Genomic DNA, 22,894 nt, shown 5'->3' on the forward strand with positions numbered 1-22,894 from the left:
TTCTGACGTTGCAAAACTAATGATAAATCAAACACGTTCATAAGATATGTCGACCTGTAAAAAGCATTCGACAATGAAGCTGGTGCAAGCTGTTCGAAATTCTGAGAAAAATAGGGGTAAGCTATAGGGAAAGATGGGTAATATACCTACTGTACATCGAAGAAGCAGTGATGGAAATAAAATAGAGGTTCAGGACTGGAATTAAAATTCAAGGTGAGCGGATATCAGTGATACGATTCGCTGATGACATTTCTATCCAGGCTGAAAGTGAAGAAGAATTACATGATCTGCCGAATAAATGGTCTATTAGCACATAACATGGACTGGGAGTAAATCGAAGAAAGGTGAATGTTATGAGAAGTAGCAGAAATGAGAACAGCGAGAAAATTAACATCAGGATTGATGGCCAGGAATTGGATGAAGTTAAGGAATTCTACTACCTAGACAACAAGGTGTTTGTTAAGATATCAGGGAATGACTTGCATGGTACTAGAGGAAGCTGTAAAGGGAAAAAACTGTAGATGAAGACAGAGATTGGAATACATCCAGCAAATAATTGAGGATATATGCTGCAAGTGCTAGTCTGAGAAGAAGAGGTTTGCACAGGAGAGGAAATCGTGGAGGGCATCAAACCAGCCAGAAGTCAAATGACTTAAAAAATAAGAATCTGCACTGGTGTTAAAGGAATGTGTGAAATGTGATTAAGAGAGGTATGTCGATCGTAGTATCTTGTGAAGCATCCAGTATGCCGTTTTGCAGAATTGTGGTGAAATCTGGTCCCAATGTGGCATCATTAACCAGCCTTACACCTCACATGAACTTCTGAGGTGTGGTGTTTCTTTCTCAGTTGGCTACGTCTTGTTGTTCAAAACGCCGACGAGCCCGATGGTGACGTCGCTGGGCACCACTCTTTTTCCCAATTCTGTAGATGTTGTTGTAGAGTTGTAGGCAACTCTGAGCTACAATTGGACTTACGTGTCCGAGTGGGAGACAATTACGGGGTTTCGATAAATTGCTACTTTTTGTGCCGCATATGTGAAATAGAGATGATTGAATTATGAATAACTGAGTGTGGTTGAGTGTAGAAATCTGATTGCGCAGCCTTTGTATGAGTCACAGACATAGGAGATAACGTGAATTCTAAAGCAGCCAGGTTTAGATATTGTAGAAACACAGGACTTACTTCCATATTTTACACGTTCAGAGGTGGGGTTAACTTGTTTAACTACCTTTTCGTAAGTTATTATGTAACTTCATAATAACTTCGTAAGTACCTTTAGAAAGGGGATTGTACTAAGGAGGGAATGTAGCAGGTTATAAGGAAATACAAGGCTGATTGGCTGTTGTGGCGTTCACCTGGTAAGAGGAGAGATCTTCTCTGGTTTAGGTGCTGCGAGAATTATTTCGTGCATGAGTTCAAATGCATTGGTGGTCAGCTGATGTGAAGATAAGTCTTGTAATTAGGAGCTAAACGCAGTTTTCTGAGATGTGGGTAGCGGTGAATTTTTGAAGATTGTGGTGGATCGGAAAAGTTTAAAGACTAAATATATATGATGTTTACGGAATTTATGGATTTTTTTTTTCACAAGAACGTGTGAGGTAATGGTTGAGTTGTGACGACCTGACAATATTCTAAGTTCAGAGTTGGCATGGCCTCACGGGCCGCTCGGCAAGCTGGTGCTAGTCAGCAACCGCATGGTGCCGAACATTAGCCGGAGCAAGAGCGGAAGCCCCAACACGTGGTCCAGGCTGACCGTCTGGTTGGGAATTCCATGCTGACGCTGTGACAAGGAGTTGATGAAGGAGATTTGTATGACAGGAGTGCCAAAGAGGGCATACTTTCGGAAAGCATGTTGTTGTTGTTGTGGTCTTCAGTCCTGAGACTGGTTTGATGCAGCTCTCCATGCCACTCTATCCCGTGCAAGCTTCTTCATCTCCCAGTACCTACTGCAACCTACATCCTTCTGAATCTGCTTAGTGTATTGATCTCTTGGTCTCCCTCTACGATTTTTACCCTCCACGCTGCCCTCCAATGCTAAATTTGTGATCCCTTGATGCCTCAAAACATGTCCTACCAACCGATCCCTTCTTCTAGTCAAGTTGTTCCACAAACATCTCTTCTCCCCAATCCTATTCAATACCTCCTCATTAGTTACGTGATCTACCCACCTTATCTTCAGCATTCTTCTGTAGCACCACATTTCGAAAGCTTCTATTCTCTTCTTGTCCAAACTGGTTATCGTCCACGTTTCACTTCCATACATGGCTACACTCCATACAAATACGTTCAGAAACGACTTCCTGACACTTAAATCTGTACTCGATGTTAACAAATTTCTCTTCTTCAGAAACGCTTTCCTTACCATTGCCAGTCTACATTTTATATCCTCTCTACTTCGACCATCATCAGTTATTTTGCTCCCCAAATAGCAAAACTCCTTTACTACTTTAAGTGTCTCATTTCCTAATCTAATTCCCTCAGCATCACCCGATTTAATTTGACTACATTCCACTATCCTCGTTTTGCTTTTGTTGATATTCATCTTATATCCTCCTTTCAAGACACTGTCCATTCCGTTCAACTGCTCTTCCAAGTCCTTTGCTGTCTCTGACAGAATTACAATGTCATCGGCGAACCTCAAAGTTTTTACTTCTTCTCCATGAATTTTAATAACTACTCCGAATTTTTCTTTTGTTTCCTTTACTGCTTGCTCAATATACAGATTGAATAACATCGGGGAGAGGCTACAACCCTGTCTCACTCCTTTCCCAACCACTGCTTCCCTTTCATGCCCCTCGACTCTTATAACTGCCATCTGGTTTCTGTACAAATTGTAAATAGCCTTTCGCTCCCTGTATTTTACCCCTGCCGCCCTCAGAATTTGAAAGAGAGTATTCCAGTTAACGTTGTCAAAAGCTTTCTCTAAGTCTACAAATGCTAGAAACGTAGGTTTACCTTTTCTTAATCTTTTTTCTAAGATAAGTCGTAAGGTTAGTATTGCCTCACGTGTTCCAACATTTCTACGGAATCCAATCTGATCTTCCCCGAGGTCCGCTTCTACCAGTATTTCCATTCGTCTGTAAAGAATTCGCGTTAGTATTTTGCAGCTGTGACTTATTATACTGATAGTTCGGTAATTTTCACATCTGTCAACACCTGCTTTCTTTGGGATTGGAATTATTATATTCTTCTTGAAGTCTGTGGGTATTTCGCTTGTCTCATACATCTTGCTCACCAGATGGTAGAGTTTTGTCATGACTGGCTCTCCCAAGGCTATCAGTAGTTCTAATGGAATGTTGTCTACTCCCGGGGCCTTGTTTCGACTCAGGTCTTTCAGTGCTCTGTCAAACTCTTCACGCAGTATCTTATCTCCCATTTCTTCTTCATCTACATCCTCTTCCATTTCCATAATATTGTCCTCAAGTACATCGCCATTGTATAAACCCTCTATATACTCCTTCCATCTTTCTGCCTTCCCTTCTTTGTTTAGAACTGGGTTGCCATCTGAGCTCTTGATATTCATATAAGTGGTTCTCTTCTCTCCAAAGGTCTCTTTAATTTTCCTGTAGGCAGTATCTATCTTACCCCTAGTGAGACAAGCCTCTACATCCTTACATTTGTCCTCTAGCCATCCCTGCTTAGCCATTTTGCACTTCCTGTCGATCTCATTTTTGAGACGTTTGTATTCCTTTTTGCCTGCTTCATTTACTGCATTTTTATATTTTCTCCTTTCGTCAAGTAAATTCAATAATTCTTCTGTTACCCAAGGATTTATATTAGCCCTCGTCTTTTTACCTACTTGATCCTCTGCTGCCTTCACTACTTCATCCCTCAAAGCTACCCATTCTTCTTCTACTGTATTTCTTTCCCCCATTCGTGTCAATTGTTCCCTTATGCTCTCCCTGAAACTCTGTACAACCTCTGGTTCTTTCAGTTTATCCAGGTCCCATCTCCTTAAATTCCCGCCTTTTTGCAGTTTCTTCAGTTTCAATCTGCAGTTCATAACCAATAGATTGTGGTCAGAATCCACATCTGCCCCTGGAAATGTCTTACAATTTAAAACCTGGTTCCTAAATCTCTGTCTTACCATTATGTAATCTATCTGATACCTTTTAGTATCTCCAGGATAGTGGCAGAGATTTCACAGTTCATGTATAAATTAATAACAGCCGGAGGAATCATGATACTTTAAAAAGAAACATATACTTTACCATTATTTGCACAATGAGTCTGATGCTGTAATCAGATTTTCAATATATTTATTAGTTTAAAGTTTAGTATTTGACTGTAAATCATACAAGTAATACTCAGCAACGAATTTCCAAAACCTAAACGGTTCATTCGATTTTGTCGATCGACGTGTCTTTAGAAAGCTATTATTGTAAACCTAAATTGGTATGAATTACAGGCATGTAACGTGAATAGTAGATGAGTTATTGGAGGTCAAAGTGGCTGATTACTACTGATCGCGTCAGGCCGCAAGTACGAAGAAACAGTAGCAGCATGCTTATAGATATATTTATTGGCCTCTGTCTTTGTTTATGTGCGATATATACTATTCATGAAGAAATTGGTCAAATATTTACTGTGTTATAGAAAGCACAGAGACAGTAGGCTACTGGCCTGCTTTTGTTTCTGTTCCTTTGATATATTTTTATTTGATTTGTATATGCATTTAATAATGTGTGATAGAGCGTGTTTATGGTCCAGCCATAGGAATATTTATTTAATTTGAAGTTTTTTAAAGGCAAATCCAGTATTTCGTATGTGTTTCAATGTGAAAGAGTGTGCGTTGGCTTGGAGACATGGCGGGAGCGCTCTAGCCAATCACAGTGCTCGTTACTACGGTAGGCGACTACCGAAGTCAATGGAGGGACAGTACGGAACAGAACGGAGCGACGGACGGTCGCACAGGACACGGGGGAGCGCTGGACGGGAAGAAGGCGCGACGGACGATCGCAGGAAATACTTGGAGATTGTTGAGCAGTTTGGGCATGGTCGTGGGACATAGAAACATTTGGTAGCGCCGACTTGTGCACTTGTGAGATTTCCGTGGCTTCTGCAGTGACGACGTGTTATGCGTTTAGACGTGAATGTCACGAGCTATGTTGTTGTTCACAACTAATTATGTGAAGTGGGAATCTATTGTTTCCCTGATATTCAACTTATATTTTATTTAACTGCTGGACCATCGACACCAATAAGTGTTTTGAAGTAATAAACGGCATTCTTAAAAGTTCTTCTCCTACCGTACTGATCATTTGAAGTCGTTAAAAATAGTACCTGCAGATTTGATTTACTTGTAATCATTCATTTATAAATTTCTAAGTTATATTCAAAATTCACAATTTTTGACTGATAGGAACCTTCGACATATTAGATTCACGTGTATTTTCATATTGTATACTAGAGACTCAGCAGTATTTGGCTTGTAATGTGGCGCCTACGTATCCCAGCTTCTAGACAACGGAAACCTGACTAAACTTTTAATATTTCAACTCTGAGTCTGAGGGTACGTAGCTGAGGGCCCCATTTTTTATCTGAAAGCCCGCAAGCGTAAAGTTTCGAGTGAAATGTTGTGCACTTACAGTTGTGAATTCTATAAATGTAATGTATAATGACGATTTGCTAAATTTTTGAGCGAGCTATCATGTACTCTCAAACACCTTATGTATTATTCATCAACCGATGATAGGATTAGTACGAACTGCGTTCATTACAGATTTTTTCAATTCCTAAACTGTGTTGAGGAAGACTTAGTGCTAAATGTGTGTGCCAGAATATGAAAGTACAGAACAGAATTTTTTCTGCAATGATTTTTCTTCATTTGGTCGGTACAGGCTGACACGGTAAATTTAACCCATCTTACACAACAGCGGTACATACACTGCAGGTAACTGTTATGGCTTTCTCTCAGCTGATGAACATTGTATGTCGTTTAAAGCAGGCAGTGGTTTGGAAGATTTCATCGAACATGTGCGCCTTCAATGTGAAAAGGAAGGTAAAAGAACAGACAGCGCCACTCCCTGAATTTCAAGTAAACGCCTCTGTGTTCAACAACACCTCTTTCGTAGTGTCTGATAAATCTCTTTTTGATGCTCTTGTTCTTTCTAAAAGAAACCATTCTTTGGAAAGGTTCTATCTGTCCCATTAATCATACCAGGTAAGCGGGCCACACTGACGAATAATAGTTAAGATTCCATGAAAAGAAACTTTAGTAAGCTACTTCTATCGTGATTGAACTGCATCTCCTTTCACCTGAAAAACATTTATGTTTCTCCTTTAACTAGCTATATGACACCGCTCCAGTTGTAGAACATTTGGGTTCATGGTCTTTTATATGAGTGAATTCAGATTAATAACCACATGTCCCCAAAATGTAGTAAAAGTCGAAAATAATAAAGACATGCAAACAGATGTACTATTACAATCTTTCCAAATTGAATTAAGGCTTGGCGTCCAGTACTGGATTGAGAATTATTTCGTGGGGCATCAGAGTTGAATAACGGTCAGATGATGTGTGTTTGAGGAAGTGACACTTCGGTGAACGGAAGACAACGGTGAGCCGAAAACGCGTGTCCGTTGCGTGGGGCGGCGACGGACGTCGAACTCGGCTTTAAATAGTGGTGCGACAGCAACAGTACTCTACAGTCTGGTTGGAGCTTAGGCAGCAAGTACATAAAGAAACAGCCCCGAGTCCTTGAAATAGACGGCTGCGTCAGTCGTCTCGGCTCCACAGCCACAGTTAGACCACTAAAAATCCTGATTATCTGTTGGTGTGCCTGATGCACACTGATTGGCTGTTACCACCAGAATATCACTTCACACGTCATGAACGACAATATGGCCAGCCTCTTTCCCAGACAACGTCCTGTTCGCATTCCACCTTAAGAAATGCTATTTGATCACGAATACAAGCTTATGTGTTTAACGCTTTCTCGAAAACAACCTTAGATTCCTGTACTCTAAGCGTTATTTATTAAGCTGATAGTTCGGTAATTTTAGCATCTGTCATGCTGAGGGAATTAGATTAGGAAATGAGACACTTAAAGTAGTAAAGGAGTTTTGCCATTTGGGGAGCAAAATAACTGATGATGGTCGAAGTAGAGAAGATATAAAATGTAGACTGGCAATGGCAAGGAAAGCGTTTCTGAAGAATAGAAATTTGTTAACATCGAGTACAGATTTAAGTGTCAGGAAGTCGTTTCTGAAAGTGTTTGTATGGAGTGTAGCCATGTATGGAAGTGAAACATGGACGATAAATAGTTTGGACAAGAAGAGAATAGAAGTTTTCGAAATGTGGTGCTACAGAAGAATGCTGAAGATTAGATGATCACATAACTACTGATGAAGTATAGAATAGAATTTGGGAGAAGAGGAGTATGTGGCACAAGTTGACATAAAGAAGGGACCGGTTAGTAGGACATGTTCTGAGGCTTCAAGGGATCACAAATTTAGCATTGGAGGGCAACGTGGAGGATAAAAATCGTAGAGGGAGACCAAGAGATGAATACACTAACAAGGGAACCTCCCCATCGCACCCCCCTCAGATTTAGTCATAAGTTGGCACAGTGGATAGGGCTTGAAAAACTGAACACAGATCAATCGAGAAAACAGGAAGAAGTTGTGTGGAACTATGAAAAAATAAGCAAAATATACAAACTGAGTAGCCCATGTGCAAGATAGGCAACATCGAAGAGAATGTGAGTGCCGTGGTCCCGTGGTTAGCGAGAGCACCTGCGGAACGAGAGGTCCTTGGTTCAAGACTTCCCTTGAGTGAAAAATTTATTTTCTTTATTTTAGCAAAGTTATGATCTGTCCGTTCATTCATTGACGTCTCTGTTCACTGTAATAAGTTTAGTGTCTGTGTTTTGCGACCGCACCGCAAAACCGTGCGATTAGTAGACGAAAGGACGTACCTCTCCAATGGGAACCGAAAACATTTGATCGCAAGGTCATAGGTCAACCAATTCCTCTACAGGAAAACACGTCTGATATATTCTATACGACACTGGTGACGGCATGTGCGTCACATGACCGGAATATGTTGTCGACCCACCTAACTTGTACACTTGATGAATGGGTAAAAAGATTCTTCTACCTTGCCCTATTTAGGTTTTCTTGTGGATGTGATAATCACTCCCAAAAATGTGATGAAAACATAAGAGTTTGTGACATAAACTGAAAATAAGAAATCAAACTTTTCACCCGAGGGACGTCTTGAATCAAAGACCTCTCGCTCCGCAGCTGCTCACGCTAACCACGGGACCACAGAACTACTGAGCTCACATTGTCTTTGATGTTGCCTATCTTTCGCATGGACTATTCAGATTGTATATTTTGCTTATTTTTTCATAGTTCCACACAACTTCTTCCTGTTTTCTCGATTGATCTGTGTTCAGTTTTTTCATGGCCTATCCACTGTGCCAACTTATAACTAAATCTGAGGGGGGTGCGATGGGGAGGTTCCTTTGTAAGCAGATTCAGAAGGATGTGGGTTGCAGTAAGTACTGGGAGATGAAGAAGCTGGCACACGATAGGGTAGCATGGAGAGCTGCATCTAACCAATCTCAGGACTGAAGACCACAACAACAACAAGCATGTTGCCTTATTTATACATCGCACGGAATCTGTTTACGACTAGTCGACCTAGGGAACTGCAAATAACAGTGAGTGGCCGACGTTTTGTTGTTATCTGTGCTACGTCTTAGTATTTAAGGATCGAACTTTGGACAGCATGTAGAAAAGCTAATGTTGCCAGTATAAACCTTATATTTTCAGTGTTCACTTTTCCCTTCTAGTCTGAGGCAATATATAACTTCTTGTTCTAGATTATTAATTAGAAGAAAGTTGAATCGTAGGTGCATAGCATGCTCGCGTTAATAAAGTTATAAAGCCGCAAAATGATAACAAGATTTTAAGTATACAAAAATCGGTTGAATGGCAGCAGACGCCCTGGGATAGGATGAGTTTGAATTCTGGAGTAATATGGGGTCACTTAAGGCCGTATATACCCTACGACTTATGTCGGAAGGTATATAACAGTCACAAATGTACAGTTGCAATACTTTAGATTTAGCAGAATGCTGTCGATAGAGTCGATTGTAATACACCTAGTGGAATTTTGAAGTAATATGCAGTAAAACAGTAGGAGTGAGTATAAACTATAATAGAGAAATATACTTTCGATCTACATATTCAGCAAGCAGTAAAGGAAACCAAGGGGAAATTGGGAAAAGGAAGGCAGTTCGGCCAGCAATGAAATTGACAGTGTCAGAAGTAAAGACGACAAAATACTCTGACTGGCAATAGAAAGAAAAGATTATCTGAAGAGGAGAAATATATTGAGATCGAATATAAATTCTAGAGTTCAGAAATATTTTCTGAAAATATTAGTTTCGAGTATAGCTGCATATACAGGATGTTCGTAAATTCCGGTTATAAACTTCTAGAACTCGTAGAAGGGAGTGAGTACATAATATTTTGATGGGAACCCATGACCTTAAACGTACCGTTTCCGTTCTACGACGGTTTTAGTTCAGATGTTTAACTCATCCTCTTCTGAAATTTCCTGGCAGATTACAACTGTGTGTCAGATCGAGACTCAAACTCGTCCCGTCCCAAGTTCGAGTCTTGGTCCTGCACATATTTTTAATCTGCCTGGAAGTTTCATATCAGCACACACACTCCACTGCAGTGTCAAAATTTCGTTCAGAAATCATCTACTTCTGCTAGAGGAGTTGAATTAGTCGTGACACAATACAATTAACACTTACGCACATTTGTTTGTATTAACACTTAAAACTTACCTATTTACACTATTAAAAAAAAAACAATCCATCATATTCCACGCACAGAATAGTGCTGATGCATTACAACAGCAATGCGATGTGGCGACCACCAACGTTGTTATAGACATTGTACACGTCACCCTGTCTACCCTATTACATACATGGATAAGCGACTCTGAGGCTTTTCTCTTTCCCTGAGCAGGCATGGATGTGTTACACATCTGAACTGAAACCGCTGTAGACCGTTGTAGAGACTAAAAACTTTTTTGAATGTAATATTGTGGAAGAATATAGAAGACTAAGTTGATGGATCGAATAACCAGTGAAGATGTATTGAATCAAGTCGAAGGGAAATGATGCTTTTGACACAACTTGACTAAACGAAAGGATAGGTTGACAGGACTCGTCGTGCGGCATCAAGAACAGGTAACAATCGTTGGGGTCAAGACACCACCATAATGAGGCTCTAATAAAGTTACACTGAAGCGCCAAAGAAACTGTTACAGGCATCCGTATTCTAAAAGAGAGATATGTAAAGAGGTATAATATGGCGCTGCAGTCGGCAACGCCTATATAAGACAATAAGTGTCTGGGGCAATTGTTGGACCAGTTACTGCTAATACAATAGCTTGTTATCAAGATTTAAGTGAGTTTGAAAGTGGTGTTATAGTTTGTACACGGGCTATGGGACGAAGAATTTCCGAGGTAGCGATTAAAGGGGATTTTCCCATACGACCATTTCACGAGTGTATCGTGAATATCAGGAAAACGGTAAAACATCAAATCTCCGACATCGCTGCCGTCGGGAAAAGATCCTGCAAGAACGGTACCAACGACGACTGAAGAGAATCGTTCAACGTGACAGAAGTGCAACGCTTCCACAAATTGCTGCAGATTTCAATGCTGGGCCATCAACAGGTGTCAGCGTGCGAACCATTAGACGGAGCCGAAGGCCCACTCATGTACCCCTGATGAATGCACGACAGAAAGCACTATGTCTCGCCTGAGCCCGTCAACACTGAAATTGGACTGTGTATGACTGGAAACATGTTGCTTGGTCGGACGAGTCTCGTTTCAAACTGTATCAAGCGGATGGACGTTTACGGGAATGGAGACAACCTCTTGAACCCGTGGGCCTTGCAAGTCGACAGGGCACTATTCAAGCTGATGGAGGCTCTGTAATGATTTGGGGCGTGTGCAGTAGGAGTGATATGGGACTCCTGATACGCCTGTATACGTCTCTGACCGATGACACGTACTTAAGCATCCTGTCTGAACACCTGCATCCATTCATACCCACTGTGCATTCCGACGGAATTGGGAATTCCAGCAGGCAGCAAGACAATGCGACACCCCACACGTCCAGAATTGCTACAGATTGGATCCAGGAACATTCTTCTGAGGTTAAACACTTCCGCTAGCCAACAAACTCCCCAGACTATTATTGAGCATATCTGGAATGCCTTTCAATGGGCTGTTCAGAAGAGATCTCCACCCTCTCGTATTTATGGACAGCCTGCAGGATTCAAGGTGTCAGTTCCCCCCAGCACTACTTCAGACGTTAGTCCATGATGCGTCGTGTCGCTACACTTTTTCGTTCTCGCGGGGGCCCTACACGGTATTAGGCTGGTATACCAGTTTCTCTGGCCCTTCAGTGTAGTTTACAGTAGCTACGCAGGGATGAAGAGACATGCATAGGATACATTAGCCTGAAACGAGTCTTCGATCTGAAGACTGCAACAGGTGACTAAGTGCAAATTCTTCGCTTTCCGCCAGCTACGGCGAATGAACTGCCAGACAACTAACTTCTTCAGCCAAAACGTTAAGAGAGAAAGTTATTATGGACGGAGTACTACGCTCAAAACTTCACTGGTCTGACACATTCGTACTTTGAAAATACTAGATCATTATCATTTTCCATCTGTTGAGAATGTCAGGTGTTGCTAGCGCAAGAATTCAGCACTAGTTACAGACAATTTTAAGCGCAGTTGCAATGTGAAAAAATCATTGTTGGTTATATTTTCGAATAACTTTCAGTTTATACGAACTGCTAAGCTAATGCACATGAAACTCTTAAACTGCTGATATAATTTAAAAAGAAAGAAAGAAAGAAAAGAGACAGAGGCTCTCGCGACATGACATGGTAGACCATTCTTTTAAGTCTAACAAAACAATTGTTTTTGAATGTAAATCTGACGAGGCACTGAGTGAACTGGCGAGGTCGTGTTGATGCGGTAGTTAATATTCATCTGAACTGAGTTCAGATTTATATTTATTCAGTCACGTTTAAGTCCGTGGCAGCCTTTGATTTACTGGACTGATGAGTTCATGAGGTATTTGTACCATTTCACTCGGCACGTTCCTTAAACTATGTCCTCAATACTTTGAAACTGATACTGTAACTTTTTTATTTAATTTCATAAATTTCACATGACTGATACAAACTAAAGTAAATTCGCAATTTCGCTTTCTGTATCTGAAATTCATAGCAAGGTCAATTCCCTACGGCTCTATTTTTTATGGTAATATACTACTGCCTCACACATGTTTCGTTGCGCATCATTTCCGATAGTCGAAAGCCTTGTATAATTTTATAGGTAAATCACCACACTTTTTACGGGAAACAGGAGAGGAGGAAAATTCCGTTGCTTTTTCAAAATTATTCTCTAAACTGGAAAGTAAAGTGGTCTGCTTGAAATCTGGCTGAGGTCTGGACCTTTGCAGAGCTCTGATAATTGCAGCCAGGTGCCAGTCTGGCGACATTAGGTCAGAGTGGTTCCCGTCAGTGAACATTTGGGAGGATATTAGCATTTGCGGCACTTCCCTTATAACCAAGGGAAACCTCCCGAAGCCTGTAACCGTAGGTCGAAGATTCTGGAGCGCTACATCTCAGACAAAGGTATGAAGACTTAGTGTGTGTGTATATGCATACCAGCGTATCTACAGATGTGTGTAATAGAACACAGACATACAAGACATGCGTTTCAGGGTACCTCACAGCCTACACCTTTTTTTGCATATTGTCTCTCTCTCTCTCAAATTATAGGTTATGCTGAGGTAATCTCCCATCAGAGAGTCTTTCCAGCCATGTACCAGGTGGCAGATGGAAACACATTTGCAAAAACTTCGGAGGAAAATTTCAGTTTCAGCTTTTTCCATACAATCAATGGAGACTCCCGAAAGCCTTGGTAAAAATCGGACACTGAGAACTATTTTTAATTTTATGTTTTGACAGAATTGTAAAGGAAAAGAGTGAATTTGTATTTGTCTAAGTGTATATAGCGCACAGTCGGTGACCAGCCCAAAATGTGCAAAGCGATCGATAGCGAAGCGGGATAGTTTTTTTTTTTCAGTCCATTATCCGAGCCAAAACGTGTGTGTATGTGTGTGATATGGCAGAGTGTTTTTAACACAGTACCTCAGTTTTATTCATCAAGGGGGCTTTAAGCATATTTAAGAACGCAACGAAAATATATAAGCTGGACGAGTATCGCTAGTTAATGGAGAGATGGGTTACGCTCTAACAGAAACGCTGCTTGAGGGATCGTTCTGTTTACGCTTTGATAATCCACGGAATATTATTTCGACAGGCAGACCAAAGTAGTTCATTTGTTTGGTCTTATTGAATATTTACGTCTTCCCTACAGCAAGGCAATACACTCACTTTATACTGCTAAATATTCCACTTATTCCAGCTGTCAGAAATAAAATGTTTCTACAGCTAGATGCAGAGGAACCAGTAAACGAGAAATCAATTTCTTGGGTTAATATTATGTCTATAAACATCCAAAAACTTGAGTTTCACAGAGCGTAAATAGTGAAGTTTTTTTTATGCCAAAAGATTTCAAACTGTCTGAATTTGTTTGCGGGGAAGAATTCAACACTCGTTGCTTGAAATAGATAGAAAAGGTACAAATCGACCACTGACTAACTCAAGTGGATAAGATCGTGTTACGTGTTTATATGCATTCTGATGAAGCGTATCACGTCAGGAACTCTCGGTCTCGCGGTAGCGTTCTCGCTTCCCGAGCACAGGATCCCGGGTTCGATTCGCGGTGGGATCATGTCTGTTCACCTGCCTCCAGATGACTGGGTGTTGGTGTGTAGTCTCCATCATCATCATTCATCCACATTACGGTCGGAGGAAGGCAATGGCTAACCACTTTCGCTAGGACCTTACCTAATACGGCGGTGCGGGTCTCCAGCATCGAGCCCTTCGCTCTGTCAAGAGCTATTGGACTTCACTATCACGTGTATACCAAAATAGAGTGAGATGAATGTGCAGAAATGGTTTTGACGAATGATTTTCCATTGATGAAAAGTGAAATTTCGGCTCATTACGGAAAGTCCTTTCGATAAGTAAGCTTTGGCGCATCAAATTTCTATTCGTGATAGCTTCATTTTCCATGTGGGTTGACGCTATTGTATTAATAGAATTAGTGATGATTTTAGATTCTACATCCTGTGTGTGTTCGTTCACTAAACGTCTATTGGTGAAAATTACACATGTGGCTGTAGAACTGGTGACGATCACACACGAACTATAATTTTGGTTTTAAAATGCCCTCTATTGCAATGTACCTAATTTTTGTCATCAACCAACGTTTACTAGAAAACAGTTTCGACTAAAGATTAGTGTCGTAGAGACTGCTTTAAGTTTTCCATGTTCGTTATTACTAGTAGGGAAAGGGTGATTTAACATGCATTGGGAGAACGAAACTACTCGTAATTGTACACGAGCGTTTGAGAGGAAAATGAAGAGGATGCTGCCCTTTTGCAGTGACTGATGCTACGTCAACGCGGTTTTTATCGCGATAAGTATGTTTCTTCGGTAGATATTAATTCGTTAGAAGTCATACAATGTACCTCGAATTCCATCCAGGTTCATCCAGTCTACCTAGGAAGCTATTCCATCCCCCAGCGAGGGATGAACCTCTGCCCCTCTTTGGAAAAGAAATTGTGATTTACGATATTTGCAGCGAAATTCATCGTTCCCTCTCTCTGCCAGACGACTCTGCTGCGACAGGTGCAGAAGATTGGGAATCAATATATCACGGGAAAGTCCTTGTGATTTGCCGCTGTCTCCTGTGGCGGGGGACTGCACGTCTAACTCAGGTGTCTCCTGCCAATGCCAAGAGTCTAATTCAACGTATTTACTACACGGGGAATTATAAAATTAACTTCAGTTAAAGAAGCCAGCAGTAATGCAGCGCCGGCCGTGGTGGTCTCGCGGTTAAGGCGCTCAGTCCGGAACCGCGCGACTATTACGGTCGCAGGTTCGAATCCTGCCTCGGCCATGGATGTGTGTGATGTCCTTAGGTTAGTTAGGTTTAAGTAGTTCTAAGTTCTAGGGGACTGGTGACCACAGATGTTTCTAGGGGACTGATGACCACAGATGTTAAGTCCCATAGCGCTCAGAGCCATTTGAACCATTTGAAGCCAGGAATGCAGCTTGTTGTTGTTGTTGTTGTTGTGGTCTTCAGCCCAGAGACTGGTTTGATGCAGCTCTCCATGTTACTCTATCCTGTGCAAGCTTCTTCATCTCCCATTACCTACTGCAACCTAGATACGTCCGAATCTGTTTGGTGTATTCATCTCCCTCTACGACTTTTACCCTCCACGATGCCCTCCAATACGAAATTGATGATCCCTTGATGCCTCAGAATATGTCCGACCAACCGATCCCTTCTTCTGGTCAAGTTGTGCCACAAATTTCTCTTCTCCCCAATTCTGTTCAATACCTTCTCATTAGTTATGTGATCTACGCACCTAATCTTCAGCATTCTTCTGTAGCACCACATTTCGAAAGCTTCTATTCTCTTCTTGTCTAAACTATTTATCGTCCACGTTTCACTTCCATCATGGCTACACTCCATACAAATACTTTCAGAAACAACTTCCTGACACTTAAATCTATCGGTACTCGATATTAACAAATTTCTCTTCTTCAGAAACGCTTTCTTGGCCACTGCCAGTCTACATTTTACATCCTTTTACTTCGACCATCATTGTTATTTTGCCCCCAAAATAGCAAAACTTCCGTGCGTTTATTACCCACGCCTGTTGACTTTGTTAATCTCTTCGTGGTTGTGCGAGGTAAATAATTACTCCATGAATGTAATTACGATATCAGTTTTGGCTCTATATACAAAAAGATGTTGCACAGGTTATCTTTAGATTGCGAAAATTGTTTTGGTTTGTGCTAATTGCTTAGGCGTTTCTGCTAGCTAGAGTCGCTAATTTTCTGAACTTTTCGTTTACTTTTAGACCCTTTCCTATAATGTAGTCCACCTACGTGAACATTACACCGTCGATGTAGTGCTAACTTACAGAGGCAATTTCAGGAAGCCCTTCTAGACAATTTCTCCACAGTTCCACCCTCGAATAGCATGTGGAAAAAAAATACCAATTTTTTCCATATCAGCTCTGATTTTTATCAATTCTCTCTATATAAGTTGAAGTCAGCAAAATATTACCACATCTGGAGGAGAATGGTGGAGATTGACATTACGTGACACGCTCTCGCGCCAACGAGAAATTCCTGTCAGTACTATAGTGACCGGAATCTGAGAATACCGTAAAGGACTGTAAAATCAGTGGAAAATGGCCAACCGGCCAAGAGCGTCACAAAGAGCCCCCAGAGAGTAAACAGGTGAACAACAGCGAGGGAAAAACAGACGACTGGGGTAGCACGGCTGTGTGACGAAGCCAACGATTAAATCAAGATCGAAAACTAAGACGTAGCGATATTTGCTTCACGGTGCCAAGGTAAGGTTTGCTTTCGACCATTTTATTTATTGCTTTCCGTGAAGATTTATAACGGTCACAGGTCCGTAAGTTGCTCCTCTGGGAGTTTGTTTCTGTATTTTTAGTATCTCATTTCAAATTTTCTGTTCATCTTATTATCATTATTGGTCACAAAGTCTTCGAAGATGGGTATTACAGTGTCTGTGTGGTTATGAGTTACATTTTTTCATATGACTTATCAAGCCAATGGCAGTATGGCATCTCTTGACGCATTTGTCACAAGTATATATAAATGCTGTGGCCAGGCAGTGGTAGCATTGCGAAGCTTTTCCTGCCTTAATCTGTCTAAAAAGCCTTCATCATGCTTCGACATTCCAGGTGATCTATCATTACCACTCTAGTGTCATGCTAGCCCATGCGTCCCATCCGTTGGTGCTGATGCCAAAGCTCTTCATATCTCGTCTACAAGAGTCCTTGAACCTCAATACAGAACGCCCTAGGGGTCTTTTGGCTGTCGAAATCTCTCCAAGAGTCACCTCACGTGGATCTTAGGCATTGCATGTGGAAGGCATTAAGGCGACGTTCTTGTTAGGCATAAGTAGTCCATGTTTCCGATGCTTGCAGAAGGATGCTCAGGCGGTGGATACAAAAGGATGCTCAGGACGCAAGTTTGAAGTGCAAGAATTTTGGTGGTTGTTTTTCCAAACAAGTGTAGAGAGCTTGCTAAAAGTTGTAGCAGCTCTTCCAATGCGAGCATCAATCTCCTTGTCAACAGACATGTTTGATTCCACAGTGGATCCAAGATGGCAGAAATTATCCTCGACTTGCAGAGTAGTTCTAACTAATATGATATTCGGCTATTAACACCCTGAACCACAATTATGGTCTTATTGCTGTTTACACTCATCGACAATAGGTGGCACTCATGACTAAATCTTGATACTATCTGTTGCACCTCTTACGCAGAGTTCGCAACAATTGCAGCATAATCAAAATATAGGAGTTAACTGGCGCTTATCTCGTAACGTTTTCTCTTACTCTTCAAACTATTGACGTTAAAAAGCCTTAAATCTTTCCTTGTATGCAGTCGTACTCCAACATTGCAATTCTCAAAAACAACTTGAAGCAGAGCCGAGAAAAGAATTCTGAGAAGTGTAGGTGTCAACACACTGCCTTGTCTACATCACAGTTCATATTGAATGGGCGGCCGGCCGCGGTGGCTATGCAGTTCTAGGCGCTCCAGTCCGGAGCCGCGCTGCTGCTACGGTCGCAGGTTCGAATCCTGCTTCGGGCATGGGTGTGTGTGATGTCCTTAGGTTAGTTAGGTTTAAGTAATTCTAAGTTCTAGGGGACTGATGACCACAGCAGTTGAGTCCCATAGTGCTCAGAGCCATTTGAACCATATTGAATGGGCTAGGTGTGCTACCATCGAGTATTGCAGAGCCATGCATGTTGGCCTGAAAAGGTCTTGTTATGGATAGCAAGGTTGGTGGAAATTCAATTTTTTCCAATATGCTGTATAGTCCCTTCCTGCTGACCGTGTCAAAGGCTTTGCTGAGATCGACAAAAGGCACATAAAATTGCACCCTTCGTTCGCGGCACCTTTCTGGTAGGTGACGTAAGGTGAATGTCAATGGATCTTCCAACTCGAAATCCACACTGTGACTCAGGCTAGATCCGAGCAGCTGAAGTTTTCAGGATTATCCTCGAATACGCCTTTCCAGCAGTGCTCAAAGGAGATATTCCTCTATAGTTGTTACGAGCACCTCTATAGGATTTTCCCTTATAGACTGTTACTACATTTGCATCTGGAAAGTCTTGCGGTAGTATGCCTTCCTCCAAGCTCTGCAGTAGAATTTGATATCCTCGTATTATGGGCGAAACACAGTCAAGTTTGAAGATTTCAGCCGGTAGGTTACCAGGGCCTTTACTCTTGCCTAGCTTTAAACTTTTAGGTGCGAGTTTTAATTCGTCGACAGTAGGAGGATCATAAAGCTCACACACAATAGGATAAATTGGTGAAATGCCCAAAGCTTCCGAAGAAATTTTAACCTCTTCTGAGTATAGGTCAGCATTGTGCTCCACCATTCTATCTTTCAGCTGGTTCTTATCGTTGGTTGGGTCACCAATAACATTTTTTATCGCAGCGTACTTCCTGCTTGTTGGTCCCATGACCTTTCTGATGTCTTGATTCATGCCAGGGTACACTCCTTTGTCTCAGCAGGACTGAATAGATTTTCAAAGGCTAGTCCAATACCTGTCTGCACTGTGGCTAGAAACTCGTCGCAGATCTGCTTCGCAGCCTCGTAATAGGCTACTGCTCGTTGGTCTTCAGGATTATTCTTAACCTGTACATGAGCATTACGTTTTTTGTCCATATATAGGTGCAACTCACTGTCACAGTCAGCAAACCAGTCGCTTTGGGCCCTAACCTGCTTCCGGAAAGTTCTAATAAGTGTTTGCATGATATTTTCATTAGCTAGATGCCACATATTTTGTGCGCTCTGTGCAGCAATCAATTGCTCAGGATTCTGTTTCATTTCAATATCTTCTCTGAACTTTTTATATAGCCCATCATCTTGGATGGCTTTGGCGCTGAACATCACCCTTCTAGAAACACTCTCATCTGAGCGAGTCATCTTTGATCTGAACCATGATTTGGTCATAACTAAAGAGCAATCAGTACTGTGATATGTACTGCAGTTAAGGACATGACGTAGGTCATATGTTTTGGTTACGATGAAGTCCAGCTGATGCCAATGGCCTGAACGTGGATGTTTCCATGTTACTTTTTGCTCGGCTCTGTTGTGGAATTAAGTTTAGTGATACTGACAGAAATAGAGGTGCAAAGTTCCAGCAGTAGCCGTCCATTCTCGTTCATATTCCCAGAGCCGTGTGTGCCAGTGTAGTCAGCCCAGCTGTTCCATGTATTCCCAGTCCTGGCATTGAAGTTTCCCAGTAACATGATCTTATCTGATCTACGAACATTCTCCAAGCATTTCCTCAGATGTTCGTAAAACTTGTTTTTCACTGCAGGTGTCACCTTCATAGTGGGAGCATATGTTGGGATTAATGTGACGGGGCCTAATGTTATCCTTAATCTCAAAGTTGTTAATCATTCAGAAATATATTTGGATGTTAGCAGCAGCTAAGAAAACTGTTTCGTACTGCAAAGCCAACTCCACGCTCAAATTTTTCTCCAAATTTCTTTCCTGTTCCAGGAAAAGGTGTAATTATATTCACGCAGGTTGCTTTTCCCTGAGAGACGAGTTTCCCGTAATGCAGCCACATCAGTGCGAAGACGCAGCAATTCTCTGTCAATTATGGCTCTTTTTCTGACTTCAGGGGCAGCATCTGTAGGAGTTTCATGTCTGGGTATTATAGTTCTGACATTCCAGGTGGCAATCGAGTTATTGAATTGTTGGTTTTGTCCATACGATCTACTTTGTTGTTGTTATTTCCAGGTGCCTCAGTAACCCACCTTATATCAAGCACTGCGAGATGCTTGCTCCTTCATACACCCATGGAAGCTCAAGGTGGGACTCGGACTAGTGTCTTACTGACTGGGGTCCGCCCAGCTTGACGCAGAAAATAACCAGTCAGTCAGCCGCAGTGGACTACCCCACCTATGACAGTCAATCCTGGCGCCCGCACACACGTCGCTCAGCGCAAGGCTTAAAACCGGTAACTGCGACAACCCGTGTTGTTATTCGCACTTTGCAGGCGCAGGCGGAGTGTCCTCTCCACAAGCACTGCATCGCCTGGGACGTATTTAAAAACAACGATCTTGACAATCATTCATAGTTTTCTCTTGACTGAAACAACTGCTTCCACAGGAGTGATGGGTCATTACGTGTGGAGTCGAGAGGATTCCAGGAGTTGCCGACTTGTTCAAGTTGAATCCTTCTGTCGCCTACAGTACTCCGAATCCGTTGCCCCTTCCGCCAAGCATATGCACCGTACCAGATCCCTCCTTATCCGTTGCAGCTGCCATTGCGGCCTTCACCCACAACCCTGGGGTACGGTCCTGCATCATTCCCCGCAGGGAGAGACAGGAAAATTGAAAGATACCAATAGGCCTCGAAACCTAATTCCGTTGGGCTCGAAAAAACAAGAGTTGGCGAATTGAGGCCGACAGGAAAGAAAACGGGACAGGTCTGACGCAAGTAAGTGGAAATAATGTCAGACTCGTCTCGCCCCTCCCCCCCCTCCCCTCCTTCCCGGATGTCACCACCGAACTTCTAGATGGTCACCTGCGGAAACCTGTTCAACAATGCCTTGGGAGCTACGTTCCGATGCCAGGGCTCTGCTCTGGTAGTACCTGATTCTCGGATGTGACGTATGACATCTCTGAGTTGGAGTAGGACCTGAGTTTGATAGGCCCTGAAAGCTGGCTAAAGCCGCTGATATGCTCATCCGAAATTTTTGTGAAGAACCTAACAGGATGGGCTAAACAAGGTTGGCGGTGGAGTGTTTGTTGCTGTTAGAAGTACTTTAACTTGTCGCGAAATTGAAGTAGATACTTCCTGTGAGTTACTATGGGCAGAGGGCATTGTTGGAAACCGGAATAAAATAATAACAGGATTCTTTTACCGACCTGACAATTCACATGATACACTTACTGGAGGTTCAAAGAAAACTTGAGTTTGATTTCAAACACGTACTCGACTCATACGATAATAGTTGGTGGTTGTTGGCGAAAATACATGTTTCATTCCGAAGGTACGCATAAAATATCATCCGAAATGGTGCTAAACGCCTTCTCTGAAAATTATTTCGAGCAGTTAGATCATGAGCCCACGCGAGTAGTAAACGGTGGTGAAAACACACTAGACCTCTTAGCAACAAATAATCCTGAGTTAATAATGAGCATCAAAACTGATACAGGGATTAGTGAACACAGGGTTGTCGTGGCGAGATTGAATATTGTAATCCCCAAATCCTCGAAAAATAAGCGAAAAATGTACGTATTCAAAAAAGCAGATAAAAATTCACTTAACGCCTTCATGAGAGATAATCTCCACTCATTCCAAATTCATACTATAAGTGCAGACCCGATGTGGCTTGAATTCAAAGAAATAGTATCGGCAGCAATTGAGAGATTTATACCAAATAAGTTAACAAACGGCGGAGCTGATCCTCCTTGGTACATAAAACGGGTTAGAGCATTGTTTCAGAAACAAAGAAACCAACTTTCCAAAGTTAAACAGAAGCATAATCCCCAAGATTGGCGATCTTTTACAGGAGCTCGAAATTTAGTGCGGAGTTCAATGCGAGATGCAGATAACAGTTTCCACAACGCAACTTTTTCTCGAAACCTGGCAGAAAATCCAAAGAGATTCTGGTCGTATCTGAAGTATGTTAGCGGCAAGACACAATCAATGCCTTCTCTGCGCAATAGCAATGGAGATACTATCAAAGACAGTACTGCAAAAGCAGAGTTACTGAACTTAGCCCTCCGAAATGCCTTCACAAAAGAAGACGAAGTAAATATTCCAGAATTTGAATCGAGAACAGCTGCCAACATGAGTAACGTAGAAGTAAATATCCTCGGAGTAGTGAAGCAACATAAATCACTCAGTAAAAGCAACTCTTCTGGTCCAGACTGTATAACCAATTGGGTTTCTTTCGGAGTACGCTGATGCGTTAGCCCCATACTTAACAATCAGATATAGCCGTAGGCTCGACGAAAGAACCGTACCCAAAGACTGGAAAGCTGCACAGGTCACCCCAATATTCAAGAAAGGTAGTAGGAGTAATCCACTAAATTATAGGCCCATATCGTTAACGTCGATATGCAGCAGGATTCTGGAACATATATTGTGTTCAAACATTATGAATTTCCTCGAAGAAAACTGTCTATTGACACACAGTCAAGGTGGGTTTAGAAAACATCGTTCCTGTGTAACACAACTAGATCTTTAGTCACATGAAGTGTTGAGTGCTATTGACAAGGGATTTCAGATCGATTCTGTATTTATTTCCGGAAGGCTTTTGACGCTGTACCACACAAGCGACTTGTAGTGAAATTGCAGGCTTATTTAATATCCTCTCAGTTATGTGACTGGACTTGTGATTTTGTGTCAGAGAGGTCACAGTTCGTAGTAATTGACGGAAAGTCATCGAGTAAAACAGAAGTGATTTCTGGCGTTCCTCAAGGTAGTGTTGTAGGCCCTTTGCAGTTTCTTATGTGTATAAACGATCTGGGAGACAATCTGGGCAGCCGTCTTAGGTTGTTTGCAGATGACGCTGTCGTTTATCGACTAATAAAGTCATCAGAAGATAAAAACAAATTGCAAAACTATTTAGAAAAGGTGTCTGAATGGTGCGAAAACTGGCAGTTGACCCTAAATAA

Source organism: Schistocerca americana, chromosome 2, assembly GCF_021461395.2.
Source record: "Schistocerca americana isolate TAMUIC-IGC-003095 chromosome 2, iqSchAmer2.1, whole genome shotgun sequence".
Lineage (NCBI taxonomy): Eukaryota > Metazoa > Arthropoda > Insecta > Orthoptera > Acrididae > Schistocerca > Schistocerca americana.